Genomic DNA, 23,744 nt, shown 5'->3' on the forward strand with positions numbered 1-23,744 from the left:
ACATTACTTTTCTGCTAATGTTGATGAATGTCTTTTCCCAGTAATCTTTAATAAACTGCAGGGGGAAAATTACATCTCGCTCTCACAGATATAATATGTTTGCATGTAGGTTACTCAAAATTCTAAGTTCTGTCTGTCTCTCTCTCTCTTTTCATATAAATACCATGTAGATATATACAGACATTGTGTGTATATACATACATACAAACATACATACAGATTTACGATTACATTTTACTGCAGGCAACTATATTTCATGTCTTGGGCGTTTAAAATAATAGTATATCTTCTCAAGTTAGAGCCACTGTTGACCTAAAAATCAGTCTCATTACCCAGCACCATTAACTCGCTCACTCAGAAAATAAACAAAGCAACTGGAATAATGATAATTGTGATCTAGTTGGAATATAGCAACTTTCAATTTGCATTCAAGAGCTGTTGATGCACAGTCTGAATAAAAACACAGTGTGAACAACTATCAACCCTTATTGTTGCTTGAGAGAGAGAGAGAGAGAGAGAGAGAGAGAGAGAGAGAGAGAATTCGTACATGACTGTCTTGTCAACCATTGAAATCCTTAAGCACACAAAACTGCTCTAACAGGATTTTAAGTTCTTCAAAATCCCAGTATTTTTGGTGGGACACGAGTTTCCGTGCATTTCTCTCTCTCTCTCTCTCTCTCTCTCTCTCTCAGCGTCCCAGCCAGACAGAGAGCAGAGCCATCTGGTGCCGGGTTTCGCCTACTCACACTGCACGACTTCAGGAGTTTAATCGTAATCCTGCAATTTCTCTATCTCAGTTTCATCAAGCATCTAAGAGTTTGATTGATACCTTCACTAGAAGCTACATGGCCTCTCTCTCTCTCTCTCTCTCTCTCTCTCTCTCTCTCTCTACACACGTCTCTAGAGTATCATTGACCGTTGTGCTTTTATTTATTTTTACAGATGCAGCGTTTCCCGATGCTGATTTCGTTATCTACCCATGCATTTAACATTTAACATTTCGATTCAGTTAACATTTCGATTCATTAAGAGTAAATGTGCCTGGTGGTCCAGGCCCGCCTTTATCATAAAAAACACAAGCACAAATACACACTACTTGGTAAGTTAATAGAGAGGAAGTCTAATCCAGGAATCGTAGGAGAATAAAATATATTTTGTGGTGTAAAGGAAATAATGCCCGTTCCATATTAGTCATAAATCGATAAGCTTAGATCTTCCTCCCAACATATAATGAAAAACTTCAAGATGCCCTAACGGAAGATTTGTTCACTCGACAAGCTCTGTATATAAAGACTACTTTCATTCAGTTATTCCCACATCTGATATAAGGTAAAACTGTCTATAATAATAACGATTGCCATGAAATACTAAGTGTGAATTATGTCGTACCTTTAAACGGTACTTATTTTACAAGGAATAGCATATATATATAATTTTCCCATATACATATACATATAATATTATATATTATTATAATATATATATATATATGATAATATATATATAATACATATATATATATTATATATATATATATATCTATATATATATATATATATATATATATATATATATAATATATGCGTTGTTGTCGTTAACCTGGTGATCGACCCCACACAAGCGTACGTATGAAAAGATTAGAAAGACCATAAAAGAGGGAGTGAACTGGATGATGTATATAAAAACTGAGGTAAAGCCAAAAGAAAAAAAAATCCCCTCAGAGAAGGCCTTTACGACAGGGACGGATCACAAAATTTCGGGAGAATTCGTCGAATTTCATAATATTTCAAGTAATCAGTTACATGCATGCTTTATATCTTCGCTTGATGATCAACTTTTTGTAATATTTCGGTAACGCTTTGTAATCGATCAATGTTGACACTTAAACCTAGACGATGATTAAAGGTTAAGTAGGTTTCCTCTTGCCAAAGTGAACGAAATTTTTCGACACTGAACGAAATAGATCAAGGCTTAATTTCCCTTGGAGTGTGATCGCCTACGAACAGTAGCGCTGTAGTTGACAGCAGCCTGCGTTCACCATATAATTGCGGTCACCTGTTGTGATTGGTGATTCATATGATTTGGTCCACGGCCTCATCGTATAATTTGGGAGGAAAATTTGAGTCTTACCGTCGTTTTTCATTCAGTTTTTTTTTCTTTTTCTTCTTCTTTAGCCGTACTGCACTTTTTCATTTCTATTGTACCCTTCCAACATTTCCTGAAATGTGTTTCTTTAGCGTTCCAGATTATGCAGTTTTCTGCAGTAGCATTCTGGTATATTTAACTTTAATTTACACAGGATCGTCCATTTAGTAGTTCCTTAAAATCTGCTGGTTCTAACGAAACGCTTTTAATACCCGAGAAATACACGCAGACTAGTTATACTAAAATATATGTACATTAATATACAGGTACATGAAATAACACGCTATATGTTCGTAAATTATATATATATATATATGTGTGTGTGTGTGTGTGTGTGTGTGTGTGTTGTGTGTGTATGTGTGTGTGTGGTGTGTACGTATATGTATATAATGCGTGTATGAATCCACTCGATTTATTCAAAGAGAATAATAATGCCTTGAGGAAACGTAACCGCTGGTAACCATTCAACTCTGCTGGGCACTAGTGGCCCAGCAGAGATGTCTCGCGAACAATGGAACAATTTCTTAGACAAATGAGTTTCGTCTTTATGTTATCTTCAGTTCATTTGTTTGTTTACTTTCTCCCTCCAACCGCGAACATCCACCTGTTGATGTCGAATCACACTCATTTTTACCTTTATCGTTATAATTACGAGGTTTTTAAACAATAAAAAACAAGTAAGAAATAAGTTTTCTGCTCAGCGCATAATGCTGTATGATTCGCGGCCCAAGAAGCTTTCATCCACGGCCCGGTGGTGGCCTGTCCTATAGCATTGCCAGACGCACGATCATGGCTAACTTTAACCTTAAATTAAATCAAAACTACCGAGGTTAGGGGGCTGCAATTTAGAATGTTTGAATATTTGGAGAGTGCATGATCAACATTTGCAGCTGTCTAACCTCAGTAGTTTTGTAGATCTGAAGGCGGACAGAAAAAGTGCAGACAGACAGACCAAGCCTTATCAATACATTGCTTTGACAGTAAACTAAAATAACAATGACCATGCAATTTCTGATGAATTCGGTCGGTACGATTTTTCCATTTGTCTTCTGTGAGTTATGAAATCAGAACAGGAAGCGATGGCAGGGTTTTAGAAATGGACAACCAAACGCCACGAAAAACAGTAATGAAGATCATAAAAGCAAACCTAAAAACCTGCCACCCGAATAAAAACTTTTCAGAAAATGACAGCGCTAATAGGAATTCTCAAACTGTTTTCAATAGTGAATGATACTGGATGATCACATCGATAATTATAATTATACAACTGCATCATTTGCCTATCTCATTGTCTCCACATCATTAGTTTTAATTACACTATAACTTAACCCAAAAGAACACACCTGTAGGAGCAATATCTCGCTTTCTGCTTCAAAAGCATTCATGAATAAATCGATTTGTGTAAGACTAAAATGGTTGTAACTGGTCGGATGACATCCAGCTATAGGATGATAACCTTAAGTACGTTGCGAAGGTAATGGTACATTACTTGAAAATAAATAAATAAATCGAAAATAAAAACAAAAGAAAGAAGATGAAAAGAATACTTAAACAAAAAAAAGACACCATAAACACATGTGGTAATATCTATACTGGGTATTCGCCGACACTTATTGTGATGGATGATGGCTGCCCTACTTACAATACAGATGTCGTGGGAAGAATCTCATTCGAAACCGATACCATATAGATAATATATATATATATATATCTATATATTAATATATATATATATATATATAATATATATAATAGGTATAAACCATGAAAGAAAGTGAAACACTGGAGTAGCTGCAAGATCTTTCGATCCTTTACTTAGCAGACCGACTCGGTCTGCTAAGTAAAGGACGCGAGTCAAAAGATCTTGCAGCTACTCCAGTGTTTCACTTTCCTTTGTGGCTTATACCTTTATTCATGCATTTATCACGTTCCATACTTTCGTGATTCAGTTATACATACATACATATATATATATATATATATATATATATATATATATATATATATATATTATTCTGAGCAGAAAATTTTACGGCAAATGTTTTGTACATTGGCATATGAACGATTCCGGGAAAGGGGGGAAAATAAAATTCACAACTTAAGATGAAAAGGAGATATGTAAATGTGTAGGAATAAGTCGCAGATGGTAAAGGTGTGAAATGAAAATGTTACAGAAAACCCCATAAAAATGAACAAAAAAAAATTGGGAGTTTTGGCTACACTAACTCTATTTTGAGTTAATAAAAGAGGTTGGAGACCGGAAGGAGGTAAGTTGATGTAGCAAAATGGTTAAAATAAAAGGTCACATTGTACATATTAAGCTTCACTTAGCCATGTTAATGGGGCTGAAATCGTGAACTTAGCTGTCGATTTATTTTATTAGACCTTCACTCCAGTCAATACCACAGTATGGAACTCCTCACTTTCCTCTATGAGTTTTGAGTGCTTATATCCACATCTGTGAGGATGGAGATTTTAACATTGCTTTAAAGAAGTATATCTATCAATACATCCTCTCTCTCTCTCTCGTTCTCTCTCCTTTAATTTCTAAGCTAACTTTGATATTTTCTGCCAGATTCGTTCTCCATTAAAATAATCAAAATAAAGAGCACGGGCACTATACTTTAAATCTTTCATTTTGAATTTACAAGCTTTTCGCGCAATAAAGTAAAAAGCTAAATGCGCTTAAGAAAAAATAAATAAAAAAAAAGACTTATACTTCACTGTCTCAACTTCTCTTGAGGCTTACAAATGAGCTACTGTCTGCCAAGGGTAACTGTAACACCCCGAGGGAGATTCGCCGATCCCCTACCAGCACCAGGGTCTTGTAAGCCACGCCCTTCGAGGTATACTTGCCTTCAGGCTTCAGGTTTAGTACAGTGGTCACGTGGTCTTACATTTGGTGCTCGGTGTCTTCGCTTCCTCCACTATAAATCTGCTCGCACTGGTTAAACGTAAATAAACAAAATCGTAACGTACAAGAAATTGTAGATGGAAATATTCGGCCAAAAACAATACAGTTTTCTTCAGTGCGCATCTTCAAAGACGACTGACAAAAGAATATTGATTAATAAGACAATTAGCCGTCGCCTTCAGAAAAGTATCCCCAGGGAATACGATCAAAGAATCAAAGGAATAGGTATGAAAAGGGGATCTAATTGAAGCAATGTTTCATTGCCAGTAATCAAAGAAAATTAGAATAAAGAACTGTGGGATAAACACCATTCCTGAAGATGGCTGGTGCTACAAGATCTTGTTGATGTTACGAGGGACCTCGGTCTAAAAAAAACTCCGGGAGTTTTCTCACTTTTTTTTCCTTTTTTTTTTTTTTAGATAAACCTGTCTGTTGTAACTGCATTAATACATATACCTTCTTTACCATGAGAAACATTACATACGCACTTATTAAAAGATGTTCACTTTTAGACGCAAAACCATACCTACTGAAATATCATAAATAGACAATGATAGTCCTACTATCATGAATTCCATCTATCTCAAGAAATTACTTGATATATATAAAAAAAAATGTACCGCTAGTTCGGAGCTAAAATCAATTTAGAAAAAAATGCTGAAGGATTTCTTTTCCGCCGATTGCACCACAGAAATATTTTCTTTCACTTTAGAAACGCTTTATAAACCCCCATATTTGGGAGAGAGTGCTAAAACGTTCTCCTGTTTCTCTGGAAATCCTCATTGAAGACTTGTCTCTCTCTCTGAGAATCTCATCAGTGATGAGATTGCTTCTGCTTTCACGTCACTGCTACCTAAGTTTTTGCAGAAATGAAATACCAGAATCTTCCATTGCAATTCTCATTTATATGAGAGTGACGGTATTTAATCTGAATCCCTTTGAAGTTTAATATCCTACAAAGTTCCATTCCACGAATATACAAGCACACGAATGGAACTCGATCCCCGTTGCAATGAAACTCGCAAACCTTACTCTAGACAGATAAGATTAAGTACCCAACGTCTTTAGTTTTTCTGAAAAGCAATTTTCTGCATGATAAATCTCCGACAAATAGCTCCTCGCGCCCAAGAAATCCCTTTCTATCGTCATATAAATATCGCATTGTTCAATATCATATGAATAAATTTCTGGATCAAATTTGGTTATCTGTAATGACTGAACAGTTCCTTCTGTCTCCACTGCGAATATTTTAACATGATCATCAGTTTGTCAAATGTTAAACCTAAATATTGATCGCAGCATGGCAATGAAATGCTGATTAACATTATCCATTAAATTTTAATACAGATTGCATAGAAGGCAACATCCAGGAGAGTATTTTTCCAAAGCAAAAGGTCACTGATGCATAAAGTATCAAGAACAAATTACATGCCTGATTATCTCGATCATCTCTCTCGTCTATCTTGAAACACAATTTTGTAGGTATAATCAAGGCCATGGAGAGAGCCATTATCCAGAAATCTATCCAGGTTATTCTGGAAAGAGAGATGATGTTTGTAGCTATTACGTTTTGATTCTATAATACTAAAATATCAAAATCATCCTCCAAGTAACATTTAATGTTATGGGTGGGCCAATTTCTGGATAATTCGATCGAGATCTTTAAATTTATTTGTGTCTGACCAAAGTAAACGGATCATCTAAAGTAACAGTGTTTGCATCTTGTCTTTCCTAATTATCTATCTCAGGTCTCTGTAATTTGTAATTTAAAGAAAGTTATTTCTTGTCCCCTTTCTCAGAGAAATTTCCAAGTACTGTATTTCATATCAAACAATAGCGAGCGACCCATAAAATTATAACCAAAGCTACAACCAGGCCCAATTATGATTATGTGTTAATGAAATTAGAATAGTCTTCGAGATAACAAAGGCTGGAAGCTGGTGTTCACCATCTTTCGTAGCAACCACAAATCATGAAACGCTCTTTCCTGAATACCTTTGGAAGCCGTACGCAATTTCAGCGTCATTTTCATACCATTGCCCTTGGCATATGTGAATTTTTTATGATGTCATCGAAAGCTCTCGCTGGTGATTCCTGCAACTATTACCGAAGCTGCTATTCTGAAGCTGAGGGCATTACGACCATTATCTAACACCTGTGTCATTTTCGAAGGTACCATTAAGGTAATTTTCCAAATTCGTATTAGTTAGCAGCCGATTCCTCAGCAACAACCATTATATGAAGACAGTTGCAAGGTCTTATCGAGGTGGATCAAAAGACACTATTTGAATTCAATAAGAGTTTTTTTTTTTCTAAGTTTTCAGATCCTTTCATGAACCTGCCTGAAAAGGTTGAGGAAATATTATAGTTGTGAATATCTATGTTCACTTTTAAGGTAACTGCCAATTCATGACACAGAAACCTGTGGAGTGAAATCACTCTAGATCTCAAACTTCTGTATCAAATTTGACTCCGGAGGTAGAAATTTTACGGTAGCTAATGTACAACAAAGTGGTACATTGTACTGTCACACGCTGCACTAGAAACCGATTATACACACATGGTCAGAAACCATCTCGCTCTGCGGCAATGCAGGACGGGAGGGTTTAGGCACCTGGTTGCAACATTCTGGCCCCAAACGAAATGCAATCGGAATGCTGAGCCTCAATGGCAAAAGTGTCTTCAGAAGAACCCTATTTTTGGCAATACCCCATAAATAGCCTGCCTCATGATTTCACTATTAGCATTTATTATGCCATCTAGAGTTCCAGATATTTCATACACCCTTTCGTTTTAAATACATATAAGTAATAGTTGCATTCAAGTAATGGCTTCGTTTAGAAATACGGGACTTTTTCCTAATCCTTCAAAAGGAAAGGAAGCCAGCTTTATGAAGACCTATAATTCTTGCTCTCTCAAGACACCTTCAGTTTCATATCAAGAAATATGATGCCTGTCATTCCACCCTCTATAGTTCCCTCCCTGATCAAACATAACTTAAAAACCTCCATACAGAATCAAACTATCAACCTGACTAATTCCAATTACCTCGTCACTACATTAATTTTCTTTTTACATCCTTATGGTCCCTTTTACTCCAATGGTTAAATCAACACCTACTGAATACCTTCAACAATATACAAAGACCATCATTCTCGATCATTAGCATTTAATAAAACTTCCGTATTTAAAATATATTATGCCACAAATATCTTTTACTATTCAATTCACAGTATCTTGGGAATATCATACATAATCCGTCACTGTTTCTAAACTATGCGATAGTTAGTATCCCGGCCAGGACAAAGCTTTTATCAATAATTATTATAATTCTCCTTGGGTGCAAGTTATTCCCAAACTATAGTGTATTCGATAGTATACTACAGGATGTCCATAAAGTTCCATTACCATTTTGAGCAATAAATACTTGTAATGGTACTGGGACTTTATGGACACTGTATATTCCTGGCGAAATATTTTTTAATATAAAAAAATCACTTGTATAAGTTACAAAAATATTGCATATTTCAATATGCAGTAATAGTAATTCTCCCTGGTGAGGCAATTTTCAAATATACTCAAAATATTCATGGTTTTAGTTCTATTAGCTCAGTTGATTATTATTATTATTATTATTAAAGTAGTTTAACCAGACCACTGAGCTGACTTTCAGCTCTCATAGGGCTAGCTCAGTTGATATTTAGCCTACAATATATACTACGCAATGTTCACTTTTTCACTAATCCTTAGCTTTTATTATCGAAGATACTCTATTTATCCTTTGTCACATCATTATACGCAATGAAACAACACTACTGCAGCATGATTGTATGATCCTCTAGTTTCTTTCCATACTCAGCATTAAAATGAAACTTGTTCTTACTGATTCGTATTCAATCTATCTTTTCCAGTCACTTTTTCTTCTTTCGTTTTCAAGCCTTATTCGTATTAGCAACGTTTATGCCTGCATTAGTCTTTTGACCTGCCTCAGGAACAAGCTCTCTCTCTCTCTCTCTCTCTCTCTCTCTCTCTCTCTCTCTCTCTCTCTCTCTCTCTCAGTTTTGCTTCTCCCTGACGATGATCCAACGTACCTCGAAGCCACTCCTTTTCGTACCTTCACATTCATCTTTCAGCAGGTTAAGCCTCTTCCTCCTCCTCCGCCGCCGCCGCCGCTCTGATCTGACAAATTCTAACCAGTATATTTTTTCCTCATCGCTTTCTCACTCAAGAGCATGAAAAAAGAATAAATTAAAGTTAAATGGATGCAAGCACTCACACACATATACCTGTACATTAAAGCATATCTATCGACGTGCACTGAAAACGCAAACAAGATCTCTGCTTTTTTTAATTTTATGAATGCAAGCTCTCACGCGCATATACCTGTACATTCAAGCATATTTACCGGCGTGCACTCACAAGCATGTAAGATCCTTTTTAATGAATTCACGCACTCGCGCATATCTGTACATTAAAACTTATCTATTTACCATCGCTTAAAGGCATGACAGATTTTTTTTAATGAATGCAAGCACTCATGCATAATATATCTGTACGTTCAAACATATCTATTTGCGTCTCATTACTTATATTCCTGTTGTAAATTATGCATAGACGTAAACATAAATTGATACATGTGTATTTATTCATTCTGACGTAACATTAACACTGTCATAGTTTATAAGAACTAAGTGAAAGCTAAAAGAGAAATATCGTTTGAATGAATTGTATCCTTTAAAAGACGCACAAGCACATATCAAACAAATGCGATGAGAGCAGTTATCACTGAAATGTGTCATTTTCAGAATTACGATAACCTTCTTCTTTCCCACCGTCATCCCTACAAGAAGGGGTCGGTTGCCTGATGCGCCTTATCGACTGAATCTATCAAAGGCATAATCCTCTACCAAACTGCTTCTCTCCACATCTCTTGAAAAATCAGGTACGGTTTACTGTTTGGCGAAAGGGTTTTTTTTTACGCATGCCCTTGCTGTCATCAACCACAGTGTTATTGGCGGTGGGCCTAGCCTTTTACTGAAAGGTAAGACTGCAAGACATCAGTTTCCACAGTTACTAGCAGTGGACCTAGCCTTTAACTAAAAGTCCACTTGCAAGGCATCACTCTCCACAGTTATTAGCAATAGGGCCAACCTTTTACTAAAAAGTAAGACTGCAAGGCATCTGTTTCCACAGTTATTAGCAGTAGACCTAGCCTTTTACTGAAAAGTAAGACTGCAAGGCATCAGTTTCCACAGTTATTAGCAGTAGACCTAGCCTTTTACTGAAAAGTAAGACTGCAAGGCATCTGCAGCATTTCGTCTTTCACGTCATAGCAATTTAGTTTTCACCTACCACTGAGTAAGACCTGCAAGGCATCAAGTCCACAGGTTTATACAGAGACCTGCCTTTTACTGAAAAGTAAGACGCAAGGCATCATTGTTTCCACAGTTATTACCAGTAGACCTAGCCTTTTACTGAAAAAGTAAGACTGCAGTATCTGTTTCCACAATTATTAGCAGTAGACCTGCTTTTTACTGAAAAGTAAAGACTGCAAGGCATCTGTCCAACAGTTATTGCAGTAGACCTAGCCTTTTACTGAAAAGTAAGACTGCAAGGCATCTGTTTCCACAGTTATTAGCAGTAGACCTAGCCTTTTACTGAAAAGTAAGACTGCAAGGCATCTGTTTCCACAGTTATTAGCAGTAGACCTAGCTTTTTACCGAAAAGTAGGACTGCAAAGCACCTGTTTCCACAATTATTATCAGTAGACCTAGCCTTTTACTGAAAAGTAAGACAGAAAGGCATCAGTTTCCACAGTTATTAGCATTAGACCTAGCCTTTTACTGAAAAGTAAGACTGCAAGGCATCAGTTTCCACAGTTATTAGCATTAGACCTAGCCTTTTACTGAAAAATAAGACTACAAGGCATCTGTTTCCACAGTTATTAGCAGTAGACCTGGCCTTTTACTGAAAAGTAGGGCTGCAAGGCATCTGTTTCCACAACTATTAGCAGTGGACCTAGCCTTTTACTGAAAAGTAAGACTGCAACGCATCTGTTTCCACAATTATTATCAGTAGACCTAGCCTTTTACCGAAAAGTGAGACTGCAAGGCATCAGTTCCCACAGTTATTATCAGTAAACCTCCTTTTTAACTAAAAGTAAGCTGCAAGGCATCTGCCTTCACATGGTTTTAACTAGCAATGTTTGGATCCCTGGCCTTTTTATGAAAAATTAAGACTGCAAGGCATCGTTTCCACAGTTATTAGCAGTAGACCTAGCCTTTTACTGAAATGTAAGACTGCAAGGCATCAGTTTCCACAATTATTAGCAGTAGACCTAGCCTTTTATTGAAAAGTAAGACCACAATGCATCTACTTTCACAGTTATTGGCAGTGGGCCAAGCCTTTTACTGAAAAGTAAGACTACAAGGCATCTGTTTCCACAGTTATTAGCAATAGACCTAAACATTTACTGAAAAGTAAGACTGCAAGGCATCTGTTTCCACAGTTATTAGCAGTAGACATAGCCTTTTACTGAAAAGTAAGACTACAAGGCATCAGTTTCCACAGTTACTAGCAATAGACCTAGCCTTCTACTGAAAAGTAAGACTGCAACGCATCTGTTTCCACAGTTATTAGCAGTAGACCTAGCCTTTTACTGAAAAGTAAGACTGTAAGGCATCAGTTTCCACAGTTATTAGCAGTAGACCTAGCCTTTTACTGAAAAGTAAGACTGCAACGCATCAGTTTCCACAATTATTAGCAGTAGACCTAGCCTTTTATTGAAAAGCAAGACTGGAAGGGATCAGTTTCCACAGTTATTAGCGGTGGGTCTAGCCTTTACCTGAAAAGTAATACTGCAAGGCATCTCTATCCACAGTTATTAGCAGTAGACCTAGCCTTTTACTGAAAAGTAGAACTCCAAGGCATCTGTTTCCACAGTTATTAGCAATAGGACAAACCTTTACTGAAAAGTAAGACTGCAAGTCATCAGTTTCCACAGTTATTGGCTGCACGAGTAGCCTTTAACTGAAATTAAGACTGCAAGGCATCAGTTCCCACAATTTTTGCAGTGGACCTAGCCTTTTACTGAAGAGTAAGACTGCAAGGCATCAGTTTCCACAATTATTAGCAGTAGACCTAGCCTTTTACCGAAAAGTAAGACTGCAAGGGATCAATTTCCACAGTTATTAGCAGTGGGTCTAGCCTTTTACTGAAAAGTAAGACTGCAAGGCATCTGTTTCCACAGTTATTAGTAGTAGACCTAGCCTTTTACTGAAAAGTAAGACTGCAAGGTATCAGTTTCCACAGTTATTAGCAGTAGACCTAGCCTTTTTCTGAAAAGTAAGACTGCAAGGTATCTGTTTCCATCGTTATTAGCAGTGGACCTAGCCTTTTACTGAAAAGTAAGACTGTAAGGCATCTGCTTCCAAAGTTTTTAGCAGTGGACCAAGCCTTTTACTGAAAAGTAATACTGCAAGGCATCAGTTTACACAATTATTAGCAGTAGACCCAGCCTTTTATTGAAAAGAAAGACTTCAAAGGCATCAGTTTCCACAGTTATTAGCAGTGGACCTAGCCTTTTACTGAAAAGTAAGACTACAAGGCATCAGTTTCCACAGTTACTAGCAGTAGACCTAGCCTTCTACTGAAAAGTAAGACTGCAACGCATCTGTTTCCACAATTATTAGCAGTGGACCAAGCCTTTTACTGAAAAATAAGACTGCAAGGCATCAGTTTCCACAGTTATTAGCAGTAGACCTAGCCTTTTACTGAAAAGTAAGACTACAAGGCATCAGTTTCCACAGTTATTAGCATTAGACCTAGCTTTTTACTGAAAAGTAAGACTACAAGGCATCTGTTTCCACAGTTATTAAGCAGTAGACCTAGCCTTTTACTGAAAAGTAGGACTGTAAGGCATCTGTTTCCACAATTATTAGCAGTAGACCTAGCCTTTTACTGAAAAGTAAGAATGCAAGGCATCAATTTCCACAGTTATTAGCAGTAGACCTAGCCTTTTACTGAAAGGAATGACTGCAAGGCATCTGATTCCACAGTTATTAGCAGTGGACCTAGCCTTTTACTGAAAAGTATGACTGGAAGGCATCCGTTTCCACTGTTACTGGCAGTGGGCCTAGAATTTTACTGAAAATTAAGCGTGCAAGGCACCATTTTCCACGGTTATTAGCAGTGGACCTAGCCTTTAACTAAAAGTCCACTTGCAAGGCATCACTCTCCACAGTTATTAGCAATAGGGCCAACCTTTAATGAAAAGTAAGACTGCAAGGCATCTGTTTCCACCGTTATTAGCAGTGGCCCTAGCTTTTTACTGAAAAGTAAGACTGCAAAGCATCTGTTTCCACAGTTACTAGCAGTGGACCTAGCCTTTAACTGAAAAGTAAGACTGCAAGGCCTCAGTTTCCACAGTTATTAGCATTAGACCTAGCCTTTTACTGAAATGTAAGACTGCAAGGCATCAGTTTCCACAGTTATTAGCAGTAGACCTAGCCTTTTATTGAAAAAGTAAGACTACAAGGCATCAGCTTACCACAGTTATTAGCATTAGGACCTAGCCTTTTACTGAAAAGTAAGACTGCAAGGCATCAGTTTCCACAGTTATTAGCATTAGACCTAGTCTTTTACTGAAAAGTAAGACTACAAGGCATCTGTTTCCACAGTTATTAGCAGTAAACCTAGCCTTTTACTGAAAAGTAGGGCTGCGAGGCATCTGTTTCCGCAATTATTAGCAGTGGACCTAGCCTTTTATTGAAAAGTAAGACTGCAACGCATCTGTTTCCACAATTATTATCAGTAGACCTAGCCTTTTACCGAAAAGTAGGACTGCAAGGCATCAGTTTCCACAGTTATTATCAGTAGACCTAGCCTTTTACTGAAAAGTAAGACTGCAAGGCATCTGCTTCCACGGTTACTAGCAGTGGACCTAGCCTTTTACTGAAAAGTAAGACTGCAAGGCATCAATTTCCACAGTTATTAGCAGTAGACCTAGCCTTTTACTGAAAGGAATGACTGCAAGGCATCTGATTCCACAGTTATTAGTAGTGGACCTAGCCTTTTACTAGAATAAAAAGTACGACTGGAAGGCATCCGTTTCCACTGTTACTGGCAGTGGGCCTAGAATTTTACTTGAAAATTAAGCGGGCCAAGCCACACCAACGGTTTGATTAGCAGCCCAAGGCTTTTTACCTGAAAAGAAGACTTTTGGCCAAGCCACAGGTCCACATTCAGCAAGTAGACCAAGCCTTTTACTGAAAAGTAAGACTGCAAGGCATCAGTTTCCACAATTATTAGCAGGGGACCTAGCCTTTTACTGAAAAGTATGACTGTAAGGCATCTGTTCCACAGTTTATTAGCAGTGGCCCTAGCTTTTACTGAAAAGTAAGACTGCAAAGCATCTGTCTCCATAGTTAATAGCAGTGGACCTAGCCTTTTACTGAAAAGTAAGACTGCAAGGCATCTGTTTCCACAGTTATTAGCATTAGACCTAGCCTTTTACTGAAATGTAAGACTGCAAGGCATCAGTTTCCACAGTTATTAGCAGTAGACCTAGCCTTTTACTGAAAAGTAAGACTACAAGGCATCAGCTTCCACAGTTATTAGCATTAGACCTAGCCTTTTACTGAAAAGTAAGACTGCAAGGCATCAGTTTCCACAGTTATTAGCAGTAGACCTAGCCTTTTACTGAAAAGTAAGACTGCAAGGCATCTGTTTCCACAGTTATTAGCAGTAGACCTAGCCTTTTACTGAAAAGTAGGACTGCAAGGCATCTGTCCACAATTATTAGCAGCGAACCTAGCCTTTTACTGAAGTAAGACTGCAACTCAAAATCTGTTTCCACAATTATTATCATAGCCGAGCCTTTTACCCGAAAAGTAGGACTGCAACTCAATTTCCCACAATATTATCATTAGACCTAGCCTTTTGCTGAAAAGTAAGACTGCAAGGCATCTGCTTCCACAGTTACTAGCAGTGGACCTAGCCTTTTACTGAAAAGTAAGACTGCAAGGCATGTGTTTCCATAGTTATTAGCAGTAGACCTAGCCTTTTAATGAAAAGTAACACTGCAAGGCATCAGTTTCCACAGTTATTAGCAGTAGACCTAGCCTTTTACTGAAGAGTAAGACTACAATGCATCTGCTTTCACAGTTATTAGCAGTAGACATAGCCTTTTACTGAAAAGTATGACTGCAAGGCATCTGTTTCCACAGTTATTAGTAGTAGACCTAGCCTTTTACTGAAAAGTAAGACTGCAAGGTATCAGTTTCCACAGTTATTAGCAGTAGACCTAGTCTTTTTCTGAAAAGTAAGACTGCAAGGTATCTGTTTCCATCGTTATTAGCAGTGGACCTAGCCTTTTACTGAAAAGTAAGACTGTAATGCATCTGCTTCCAAAGTTTTAGCAGTGGACCTAGCCTTTTACTGAAAAGTTATACTGCAAGGCATCAGTTTACACAATTATTAGCAGTAGACCCAGCCTTTTATTGAAAAGAAAGACTTCAAAGGCATCAGTTTCCACAGTTATTAGCAGTGGACCTAGCCTTTTACTGAAAAGTAAGACTACAAGGCATCAGTTTCCACAGTTACTAGCAGTAGACCTAGCCTTCTAATGAAAAGTAAGACTGCAACGCATCTGTTTCCACAATTATTAGCAGTGGACCAAGCCTTTTACTGAAAAATAAGACTGCAAGGCATCAGTTTCCACAGTTATTAGCAGTAGACCTAGCCTTTTACTGAAAAGTAAGACTACAAGGCATCAGTTTCCACAGTTATTAGCATTAGACCTAGCTTTTTACTGAAAAGTAAGACTACAAGGCATCTGTTTCCACAGTTATTAAGCAGTAGACCTAGCCTTTTACTGAAAAGTAGGACTGCAAGGCATCTGTTTCCACAATTATTAGCAGTAGACCTAGCCTTTTACTGAAAAGTAAGACTGCAAGGCATCAATTTCCACAGTTATTAGCAGTAGACCTAGCCTTTTACTGAAAGGAATGACTGCAAGGCATCTGATTCCACAGTTATTAGCAGTGGACCTAGCCTTTTACTGAAAATTATGACTGGAAGGCATCCGTTTCCACTGTTACTGGCAGTGGGCCTAGAATTTTACTGAAAATTAAGCGTGCAAGGCACCATTTTCCACGGTTATTAGCAGTGGACCTAGCCTTTAACTAAAAGTCCACTTGCAAGGCATCACTCTCCACAGTTATTAGCAATAGGGCCAACCTTTTAATGAAAAGTAAGACTGCAAGGCATCTGTTTCCACCGTTATTAGCAGTGGCCCTAGCTTTTTACTAAAAAGTAAGACTGCAAAGCATCTGTTTCCACAGTTACTAGCAGTGGACCTAGCCTTTAACTGAAAAGTAAGACTGCAAGGCCTCAGTTTCCACAGTTATTAGCATTAGACCTGGCCTTTTACTGAAATGTAAGACTGCAAGGCATCAGTTTCCACAGTTATTAGCAGTAGACCTAGCCTTTTATTGAAAAGTAAGACTACAAGGCATCAGCTTCCACAGTTATTAGCATTAGACCTAGCCTTTTACTGAAAAGTAAGACTGCAAGGCATCAGTTTCCACAGTTATTAGCATTAGACCTAGCCTTTTACTGAAAAGTAAGACTACAAGGCATCTGTTTCCACAGTTATTAGCAGTAAACCTAGCCTTTTACTGAAAAGTAGGGCTGCGAGGCATCTGTTTCCGCAATTATTAGCAGTCGACCTAGCCTTTTATTGAAAAGTAAGACTGCAACGCATCTGTTTCCACAATTATTATCAGTAGACCTAGCCTTTTACTGAAAAGTAAGACTGCAAGGCATCTGCTTCCACGGTTACTAGCAGTGGACCTAGCCTTTTACTGAAAAGTAAGACTGCAAGGCATCAATTTCCACAGTTATTAGCAGTAGACCTAGCCTTTTACTGAAAGGAATGACTGCAAGGCATCTGATTCCACAGTTATTAGCAGTGGACCTAGCCTTTTACTGAAAAGTACGACTGGAAGGCATCCGTTTCCACTGTTACTGGCAGTGGGCCTAGAATTTTACTGAAAATAAGCGTGCAAGGCACCATTTTCCACGGTTATTAGCAGTGGACCAAGCCTTTTACTGAAAAGTAAGACTGCAAGGCATCAGTTTCCACTATTATTAGCAGGGGACCTAGCCTTTTACTGAAAAGTATGACTGTAAGGCATCTGTTTCCACAGTTATTAGCAGTGGCCCTAGCTTTTTACTGAAAAGTAAGACTGCAAAGCATCTGTCTCCATAGTTAATAGCAGTGGACCAAGCCTTTTACTGAAAAGTAAGACTGCAAGGCATCTGTTTCCACAGTTATTAGCATTAGACCTAGCCTTTTACTGAAATGTAAGACTGCAAGGCATCAGTTTCCACAGTTATTAGCAGTAGACCTAGCCTTTTACTGAAAAGTAAGACTACAAGGCATCAGCTTCCACAGTTATTAGCATTAGACCTAGCCTTTTACTGAAAAGTAAGACTGCAAGGCATCAGTTTCCACAGTTATTAGCATTAGACCTAGCCTTTTACTGAAAAGTAAGACTACAAGGCATCTGTTTCCACAGTTATTAGCAGTAGACCTAGCCTTTTACTGAAAAGTAGGGCTGCAAGGCATCTGTTTCCACAATTATTAGCAGCGAACCTAGCCTTTTATTGAAAAGTAAGACTGCAACTCATCTGTTTCCACAATTATTATCAGTAGACCTAGCCTTTTACCGAAAAGTAGGACTGCAAGGCATCAGTTTCCACAATTATTATCAGTAGACCTAGCCTTTTGCTGAAAAGTAAGACTGCAAGGCATCTGCTTCCACAGTTACTAGCAGTGGACCTAGCCTTTTACTGAAAAGTAAGACTGCAAGGCATGTGTTTCCATAGTTATTAGCAGTAGACCTAGCCTTTTAATGAAAAGTAACACTGCAAGGCATCAGTTTCCACAGTTATTAGCAGTAGACCTAGCCTTTTACTGAAGAGTAAGACTACAATGCATCTGCTTTCACAGTTATTAGCAGTAGACATAGCCTTTTACTGAAAAGTATGACTGCAAGGCATCTGTTTCCACAGTTATTAGCAGTAGACCTAAACATTTACTGAAAAGTAAGACTGCAAGGCATCTGTTTCCACAGTTATTGGCAGTAGACATAGCCTTTTACTGAAAATGAAGACTACAAGGCATCAGTTTCCACAGTTACTAGCAGTAGACCTAGCCTTCTACTGAAAAGTAAGACAGCAAGGCATCTGTTTCCACAGTTATTAGCAGTAGACCTAGCCTTTTACTGAAAAGTAAGACTCTAAGGCATCAGTTTCCACAGTTATTAGCAGTAGACCTAGCCTTTTACTGAAAAGTAAGACTGCAAGGCATCAGTTTCCACAGTTATTAGCATTAGACCTAGCCTTTTACTGAAAAGTAAGACTACAAGGCATCTGTTTCCACAGTTATTAGCAGTCGACCTAGCCTTTCACTGAAAAGTAGGACTGCAAGGCATCTGTTTCCACAATTATAAGCAGTGTACCTAGCCTTTTACTGAAACGTAAGACTGCAAGGCATCAATTTCCACAGTTATTAGCAGTAGACCTAGCCTTTTACTGAAAGGAATGACTGCAAGGCATCTGTTTCCACAGTTATTAGCAGTGGGCTTGCTTTTTAATGAAAAGTAAGCGTGCAAGGCATCAGTTTCCACGGTTATTAGCAGTGGACCTAGCCTTTTACTGAAAAGTAAGACTGCAAGGCATCAGTTTCCACAGTTATTAGCAGTGGACCTAGCCTTTTACTGAAAAGGCATCATTTTCAACAGTTACTGGCAGTGAGCCTAGAGTTTTACTGAAAAGTAAGCGTGCAAGGTATCATTTTCCACGGTTATTTTCAGTGGACCTAGCCTTTTACTGAAAAGTATGACTGGAAGGCATCCGTTTCCACTGTTACTGGCAGTGGGCCTAGAGTTTTACTGAAAATTAAGCGTGTAAGGCACCATTTTCCACGGTTATTAGCAGTGGACCTAGCCTTTTACTGAAAAGTAAGACAGCAAGGCATCTGCTTCCACAGTTATTAGCAGGGGACCTAACCTTTTACTGAAAAGTAAGACTGCAAGGCATCTGTTTCCACAGTTATTAGCAGTGGGCCTAGCTTTTTACTGAAAAGAAGAAACTGCAATGGTCATCTGTTTTCCACAGTTACCTTACCCAGCACAGTTAGTGGGAAACCTAGCCTTTTTACTGGGAAAGAAAAGTAAGACCTGACAAGGGGCATCTGTTTCCACAGTTATTAGTAGGCAGTAGGACCTAGCCTTTTACTGAACAAATGGTAAGACTGCAAGGCATCCCCTCCCAGTTTCCTCAGTTTATTAGTTAGTAGACCTAGCCTTTTACTGAAAAGTAAGACTACAATGCATTTGCTTTCACAGTTATTGGCAGTGGGCCAAGCCTTTTACTGAAGGGTAAGACTGCAAGGCATCAGTTTCCACAGTTATTAGCAGTTGGTCTAGCCTTTTACTGAAAAGTAAGACTACAATGCATTTGCTTTCACAGTTATTGGCAGTGGGCCAAGCCTTTTACTGAAGAGTAAGACTGCAAGGCATCAGTTTCCACAGTTATCAGCAGTAGACCTAAACATTTACTGAAAAGTAAGACTACAAGGCATCAGTTTCCACAGTTATTAGCACTGGGTCTAGCCTTTTACTGAAAAGTAAGACTTCAAGGCATCAGTTTCCACAGTTATTAGCACTGGGTCTAGCCTTTTACTGAAAAGTAAGACTGCAAGGCATCAGTTTCCACAGTTATTAGCAGTGGGTCTAGCCTTTTACTGAAAAGTAAGACTTCAAGGCATCAGTTTCCACAGTTATTAGCAGTGGGTCTAGCCTTTTACTTAAAAGTAAGACTTCAAGGCATCGGTTTTCACAATTATTGGCAGTGGGCCTAGCCTTTTACTGAAAAGTAAGACTAGGCAGTAGTTCCCCACAGGTGACCGGAAAGAAAGCATCAGGAAACAAAGTAACATTAAATAAAGTAACAGCTTCTGTAAGGAAAAAAAGACAACAGAAAAAAGTAAGTGTTTCTTGCATTTAGGAAAAAAGTAAGTGTTTCTTGTATTTAGGAAAAAAAGTAACATCTATCACATTTACATACTCATACCATAAAAAAACTAAAAAACATGTAGATTTGGAACTTTTGACTTATCTACTTATTTTAATGTAGAATTCAGGTTATACATATATTATGTCTAATAACTTCTAAAAATTCTGAGATGGTCTTTCTTCTTTCCACTCTGTCATTGCAAAGACGTTGTAGTCGTTTCTATATTTGAATGGCCTTTTTGCTGTTCTTTTGTTTGGATGCAGTGACAATCAGGTCTTTTTGCTCCAAAATTGTCAACAGTGGCTTGCTCATTCTGGAACCACTGTATGCATTTAAATATAGAGGGATAATGGCGTCCTACCAAGTTTGGGAACTTATTATTCCAACCTTCACATTCATTGTTGCCACAGGAGTTTCCGTGTAATGTAGCCTCATGGACATTCCAGACATTAGGGGGCTACTTAAGGGGTACAAGACGCAGCGTGACACCCTGTAAATTCTCGATCTGTCTGGATCTGTAGCTACCCGAGACATAGGTTGCTTCAAAATAGTCTACCAGCTCTTCTGCTTCTGAAAGACTAATGGTCTTTAGGTACTCCATGCTCTCTTGTACCTCATTAGTGGGCAGGAAGGCAAGTCCATCCAACATATCACAGAAAAGCCAGAACCCCTGGTTTGAATGGTAATGTTGTGTAAGATCAGTCCCTTAAATTTTACGCCAAGTGCTCTGTGTAAGGTGGTAGAAACATCCCTTGTTACCCACTTCTCCACCAAAGCTGGCACTCACTCCACGTAAAACAGCATCTTTGAAGTCACTCACAACCATCTTTACCTGAAGGTTAAATCCTAACTCCGAGCGACGGTCGATGATAACATCAAACAACTCCGAGTACACTGTTCTTGACTTCTTCTGTAGCCGAGCATTGACACATGAAACATAACTACATCACTGAATGAAACACTGAGCACATAAACCCGAGTGAACTGTGCTGGTGCCATCATGAAGTTACCATCCATGTAGATTGTCTCTGCAGCTGCTATGGTACAAGAGTTTGTTTCTGGCCCGTTGTCATAAAGGAGGAATTACTGAGGGTTGGGTCCTAGTGTTACCTTCTACTCATCTGGCAATATGAAGTCGTATCGGTTTTCAGGGATTGCTGGTGTGCGCCGTCGATACCAGAGGGATCGCTTGGTGTTCTTTTCACATGGAAACCGCTTCTGAACATATGGTCTTGACTGGCAACTGCTTGGGCAGAGATTTGGAATGGTTTGTCCAGGGAGGTGGCTGCTTGCTGCTTCATCATGTTACGACACAGCATAGGTCATGCTGGTTTGGTCAGAAGTGTGGTTTGAGAGATAGCCCTGCCTGTGGATTATCCAACTAGTGTGTAGTGCTTAGACTGCCTCTTCAATTCTTGCTCCCTTTCTCTGAACACTTCCACCAATTTTTTTTTCTTTTCAGGTGTATGAACGTGTATACATGTATCCTTCAAAACAAATCTTGGTCCCACCCTTATTACACTTTATGATCTCTATGCTGCTACTGGGTATGTATGCAGCTACTCATATGAAGTAGGCTTGCATTCTGTTCTGTAAAACTCTGAAACAGTGAACATATTATCTTTGAGCAAAACTCCGAATAAGCAATTTATTGGATTAATAGTGAAGTTACCTACAGCACAAGCTGAAATGCTTGTTGAGACTTAACAAGGGTTGTTAGGTAATAAAACCCTTGTTAAGTAATAGGTAATAGGCAGTACCGAGTGAATGGCTGGAGTTACCATTCAGTCGATAACTACTAAATCACTTCTCTAGATTCCAATTAAGAGTAGAATCTTCTCTCTGCCTCCTTCAGTGAAATTTATATATTTTCGTACAGTGGATTTTGTGAAAATTTTCAATCTTGTTTTCCTTTGCATTCGAAGCAGTGCACAAACAAATTATTATCAAGCGTGATGTGAAAACCCGGTGATACTTTTTTCTTGTGTTTTTTCTTGTTGCTTTTTTTCCGTTATGTTTTTTCTTGTTACTTTTTTTCCTGATACTTTCTAACCTAGATTCGTTTCCACAGTTATTGGCCGTTGGCCTAGCCTTATACTAAAAAATAAAACTGCAAGGCAGCAGTTTCCACAGTTATTGGCAGTGGGCCTAGCCTTATACTAAAACGTAAGACTGCAAGGCAGCAGCTTCCACAGTTATTGGCAGTGGGCCTATCCTATTACAAAAAAGTAAGACTGCAAGGCAGCAGTTTCCAAAGTTATTGGTGGTGGGCCTAGCCTTTGACTAAAAAGTCCACCTAGAAGGCATCAGTTTCCACAGTTATTGGCAGTGGGCCTTGCCTGTTACTAAATAGTAAGAATGCAATGAGGCAGTTTCCACAGTTATTTGCAGTTGGCCTTGCCTGTTACCAAAAAGTATGACTGCAAGGCGACAGTTTCCACAGTTATTGAAAGTAAGACTGCAAGTCAACAGTTTCCACAGTTATTGAAAGTAAGACTGCAAGGCAGCAGTTTCCACAGATATTGAAAGTAAGACTGCAAGACAGCAGTTTCCACAGTTATTGAAAGTAAGCCTGCAAGGCAGCAGTTTCCACAGTTATTGGCAGTGGGCCTTACCTTAGACTAAAAAGTAAGACTGTAAGGCAGCAGTTTCCACAGTGATTGAAAGTAAGACTGCAAGGCAGCAGTTTCCAAAGTTATTGGCAGTGGGCCTTACTTTATACTAAAAATTCTCAAGTATTTTTGAGTGGTCGCGTGGCCACATTGAATTTGTCCAAGTGTGGTGTGCCGAGGCAATTAAGTTCCGTTCATGTACTTTGCTTTGTTTAGTGATAAATGAATTTAGTTTTATAATAAAAATTGTTAAAATCAGTCGTGTTGCACCTGTCGAGTTGTCCTTGTGTACGGACTGGAACCTGTCCATTGGTAGAGCTATCAGCCCATAACATCGGGCACGAGCCTAGTGAAAGTCGCCATAACATTCGCGACAAGCGACTTTCACAAGCGTTCTAAAATTTGCAATAATCTCTCATACATGTTGCACCTCTTGACTTTTTCTATCCACCACATTCAGCAAACTATTCCAGATGACCACTCCACTGATGCAGAAAGGTACTGTCTTTAGAAAGCATCTTACCATTAGCATTTGCTCATCCTCCTGTGTACGTTTGCATAATTTCATTTTCTGGTATGCTACTGTCTCTCTTCAAACAGTCCGTCCCAAGTTGCTGCACTTCTTTCATTATCCCGACATAATCATTGTTTAAATACAGCTGTACGCTTTTTTTTTTTTTTTTTTTTTTTACACCAAACACCGCAGTATGGCCAACTCTTGTGTTGGCAATACTGTGGTGTTTGGTAAAAGAGTACCTTCCCTTGTCCAGCGCCTCTCAGATGCCCAAGACACCTCTCTGCCCTTCTCAATTGGAAATACTTTCACTCCGATTACTGAGCTCCATTTCATCCATCTTTCTCTTATGAAATAAATTGAATTCCTCCATTTCCTCGATTTTATAATACACTCACCAACCTTCGAAACATCTATAATTAATCTTTTGTTAATTATCTGTGTTGTTGTATCCTGAGTTCTTAGTTTAGTCACC

The sequence above is a fragment of the Macrobrachium nipponense genome, chromosome 2 (genome assembly GCF_015104395.2).
Source record: "Macrobrachium nipponense isolate FS-2020 chromosome 2, ASM1510439v2, whole genome shotgun sequence".
NCBI classification, from domain to species: Eukaryota; Metazoa; Arthropoda; class Malacostraca; order Decapoda; family Palaemonidae; genus Macrobrachium; species Macrobrachium nipponense.